This window comes from Coenobita brevimanus, chromosome 5 (genome assembly GCF_032717465.1).
Source record: "Coenobita brevimanus isolate Jiangsu-jjx chromosome 5, ASM3271746v2, whole genome shotgun sequence".
In the NCBI taxonomy this organism is placed as follows: domain Eukaryota; kingdom Metazoa; phylum Arthropoda; class Malacostraca; order Decapoda; family Coenobitidae; genus Coenobita; species Coenobita brevimanus.
In genome coordinates this window covers 28,409,710-28,414,399 of record NC_136958.1, presented here as the reverse complement: position 1 = coordinate 28,414,399, position 4,690 = coordinate 28,409,710, and the positions used below count along the sequence as shown (strand labels likewise).

General features: G+C 47.6%; 1 pseudogene; it reads left to right on the top strand.

Moving 5' to 3' along the window:
- The first annotated feature begins 1,082 nt into the window (after positions 1-1,082).
- Positions 1,083-1,197, top strand: LOC145399129 (5S ribosomal RNA; annotated as a pseudogene).
- Positions 1,198-4,690: the final 3,493 nt, after the last annotated feature.

The following is a 4,690-nucleotide window of genomic DNA, read 5'->3' as shown; positions in this document are numbered from 1 at the left end:
AGAGGCATTCTGGAAAGATGCTAACGTCATTTCCTTTTGGCCCCTAGGTTTGACATTGACCTAACCTCTAGACTATATATGTATGTTCCTAGCTATTATTTATTAAGATATTTTAGAGTCTTGACAGTACCCCCAGTGTAATGTATAGATCTAATGCCATTAAGTGTGGGGCTATGTACTTTTTTTCTCTCTCAGTCTCGGAATCGCGTCGTTATGTTGTTTTTGCTCGAGATTTTAGTATTCTCCTTTTGAAGTCATGACTTGTGAATTCTGAATCAGGATGTGGTCTCTAATATTTATCTGCTTATCTACCCACCTGTCTATATGTTCTTCTTTCGACCGGTATGAAAATCTCTCTCTCTCTCTCTCTCTCTCTCTCTCTCTCAAGGATCTTAACCCTTTAACCGCGGGTATTGTTTTGGTCTAACTGTCCTCTCCCGCGGGGGTTTCAGCCAAATGTAAACAAACCTTTAAACCTTAATAACTCTGCACAGAATGAAGCTAGAGAAAAAAATAAGGTACCACTAGAAAGTACTAACCTTCAGCTTTCCATTGATATAGGTTTCATGACTTTGTTGACTTTCACAGGAAGGAGAGAGCCGTTAGAAGTGAGGGGTGTGAAATAACTATTTTACGCCCCACACACCAGTACCAAATGCCAACCACTCTCTCATAATAGTAATATAAACATATATGAACACTGTACATACGATAAACACCCACTCTGTGTTCACTGAGGTAGGTAAAAAGCACTTCCCTGCGGCTGCGCCAGCTCTTCACTGCGGCTGCGCTTCACTTCACTGCGGCGGCACCCACTCACTGACGTTTCATGCGATCTTTTCATTCTTTCTAACTTCTAATATTATTTTACATATAATCTGGGCAATATACATTATATTTACACTGCACTTATTACTATATTGCGTCACTGGCTCATCACAGAATTACACAAGTGCCGCAGAATTACACAAGTGCCGCAGATTCTCTTATTACAATATCACTTATTATACTGGCCAATATTTACATTTTTTTCTAGGCAAAATATCCCTTATTACTACATTATCCATTATACAATTATTGGCAAAGCACGTCATGCCACGTTGAGTACACCGCTTCCCATCCGATCAGCGAAGTTAAGCAACGTTGGGTCTGGTTAGTACTTGGATGGGTGACCGCCTAGGAACACCAGATGCTGTTGGCATCCCTACGTGTCAAGTGGGGTTGGTGGAGGATTAGTGCCCCTCCCTGTAAAACAATTAACTCTAAGCCCTTGGCCACCCCATTTGGGATACATGGCGTCTGGCAATGGATGGATGGATGGATGGACGTCACTGTCGCATCACTATATATCACTGTCACTTTCAGTATTTATTCAGAGAGTGGTACTCGGCAAAGCACGGAGTTACACATAGAGCGACTTGGCATTCCAGGCACTGGTGTGTGCTCATTTTTCTCGTCCTAGGCCTCCGTGTGGTGTTAGAACATACTCTGCAGCGGCCCTGTGACAACCTGCCGCCTGCTGTAAGAGGCAATTTCACAAGCTGGTGCTGGCTCATGTAATTGCGGCACTCAAGACGGTCAGGTTGTGTGTCAGAGTGTCGCCTCGGGATCAATGCCGTCACCTGACCAAATCGTACAAGTAGCTGCTGCACGACAGTCTTGGAAAACTGTCTCAGTGATGGTTGCCTTATGCCCCCGACTTGTGTCTTGTAGAGAATGAAGGCGTTGAGCATGCACATATCGTGCATGTGCAGGCAAGCCTTCCTGTACCATCGGGTGTTTCTCCTGAGACAGTCGATTTCGCCAATCATCATATCAGACTTATCAACAAGTCTCATATTGACATTGTAATCAATGACGGCATCAGGCTTCATGTTTGGCTCTCCCGTCCTGTAGCTGACCTCCCCAGTTCTCTGCAATTCCCCCTTGTGGATGGTGCTGATCATATTCACGACCTTCTTGTCATGCCACCTGATCGCAAGAAGCTTGTCTGACTTCTTCAGGTGAACATCTCCCCTGGATGATGATGATGCTTCGGGGAAACTTGGCCACTCTTTCCTATAGCTCCGTACAGTGCCAACAGTGCCAATGCCGTGTTCAGCAAGGTATTTGGAGAGTTTCGGTGCTGTGTAGTAATTGTCTGTGTACAGCACATGATTACCACCAAAATACCTCTCCATCAGCACTTTTACAATGAAGCCAGAGAAGCCAAGGGGGTCTTTCCTGTTCACATCCATTGTGCTAGCAGAGTAGATGACAAAATCCAGGATATACCCCGTCTCACAGTCACACAGCACAAAGAACTTTATCCCGAAACGGTGGCGTTTGCTGGGGATGTACTGCATGAATTTGAGACGTCCTCTGAACAATACCAGGGATTCGTCTATGACGACTTTCTGCATAGGCCGGAAAAATCGCATAAATCGATCCCTAATCCTGTTGAGAAAATCCCTCACTTTCCACAAAGGGTCAGTTTGGGACGGGTTTGCATTGTCAGAGAAGTGCAGGTATCCAAGCAGCTGTCGGAACCGATCCCGTGACATATACTTCCCGAATATTGGGATAGTAGTAATGTCATCCACGAGCCAGTACTCCTCCAACTCATGTCTCTTTATATGGGGCATAAGAAACATTAGGGAAAAAAAACCATACAGCTCTCTGATTCCGACAGGCAACCACGACACTTGCTTTGGTGAGCCAATAGGTCCCAGCCCTTCTGCTGCACACTGAGCTGCATACCTATTGGTCTCATCGCTGATATGCTGCACGATTTCATCATCCATGAAGGCCAGGAAGTAGTCAACAAATTCATCTCCCGCGTTGCATGGGAAGGCAGGCTGTATTCCAGCATTTGTCATATCAAACGGTGGATTGTGTGGCTGAAAATCTGCACTGTCAGACCAAACAAATGCATCCACTTGTCCTGTGCGTGGTTCAGTGGCAGGGGCAGGTTGCATTGCACTCATTTCCCCGTGAGAAGGAGCTGAGGTGGAGGCAATGGGTGAGGCAATGGGTGAGGCAGGAGGTGAAGCAGGAGGCGAGCGGGAGGGGGGTGAGGCAGGAGGCAACGGGGAGGGGGGTGAGTGCTGGGGCAGTGAGTGGGGGGGTGGCGAGGGTGAGGGAGCTGAGCGGGGGGCAGGCGGGGGGGTTTCTGACCTGGTGCGTGGTGAAACTTGACCCTTTCTACCCCGCTTATCACCTCGCTTATCTCCTCACTTATTGCCCAGCTTTGCCCTCCAACTGCCACGCATCCCCTTTGTTCTAGGCCTGCCTGCACGGCCTGCACGGCCTGCCTTCCCTCGCTTTGCAGGCTTTGGTAATTCGTACTCCTCAGATGATGTAGACTGAGGAGAGGGCACGGCAGATGATGATGATGATGTGAGGGCAATAGGGCTAGGGGAATGGGAAATTGATGGGAAATGCTTACTAGGGCCTGGTGTGGGAGACGTGAGCCTGCGCTTCACTCCCTTCCCACGTGCAATACCAGATTTGCCCATAGGAGCCTTTCCTTTCCCAGAGTAAGTTGGGGGTGGTGGGGGGGGAAACAACACGATCACTTTCATCACTGTCACTATCAATGGAAAATGGTTCACCACCAATCACTGCCAAATCATCACTGCTTGCTGTGAGTGTGTCACTTTCACTGCCACAATCAAGAGTAGTACTTACAGTTTTGTCCAGCTCAGTTCCAATTTCAGGAGTGCTCAACCCCTTCTGCCTCGCCATCGGCAGTTCCTTTACTGGTGTAGAGGTAGAGGGAACACTAGCACTAATCATTGTAGAGGAGGAAGCGAGCGACGATGAGTCGGGACGGAGCGCCATTATCACGCACAGAGCTGGACAGATACTGACTGATGCGGGTCAGGGCAGGGGTGGGGGGGCCCCCTCGGGGTTGGAGGAGGGAGGTGTGGGATGGCTGGCGTGAAAGAACTCGACAGCTACTCTTGCGTGAGACACTTTGCGCGCCGGGAAAACGCGCGGTGTTCAAAATATTCACGATCATTCCAGAATGACACCCGCGGTTTGGTCCAGTTTTGTCAATGTCATTCTGGAATGACACCCGCGGTTAAAGGGTTAACCCGCCCCCTCCCAACCACTTTTTGACCACTGGTACCCCCCAACCCCGACCATTTTTCGACCCTTTTTTTTTTTTGCTAAAACTTTCGCTTTTGGTGAGAAACATCGAAAATTCATAGAGAAATCGCTCACCTGAGGTTTAAAATACTCATTACAGGTAGGAGAGCCTCCTTACCTTACTGGGTTTTCTATCAGGCTGGCACCAAAGAAAACGAGTTCTATGGGAGGATAACTATTTCACACCACTCATAAACGGTATTTATTTATTTACTGTTACGAATTTATATGTAGCACAAGAGTATATTGGTTTTCAAGCAGTAATATAGGCATTATAAGCATTGTTTCACTCACTAATACCTGACCTTTTTTTGCCACATTACCTGATCATCATTTCTAACTGTTTCTTCCTCTAATGCTATGTAAAGTTTGTCCTCCACATTGTCATTGATTGGGGAATCACTCTGGCCCTGAATTTCGTACCGTGGCATGACATGGCTATACTGGCCAGGTCACTGATAACAGGTGAATTCCTGAGACAATGGCATGCAGGGGGGGGAGGAGGTCATGCTGGGTAAGGCATTGTCTCTGCCTGGCATCTTGTTGAGGAAGGTGT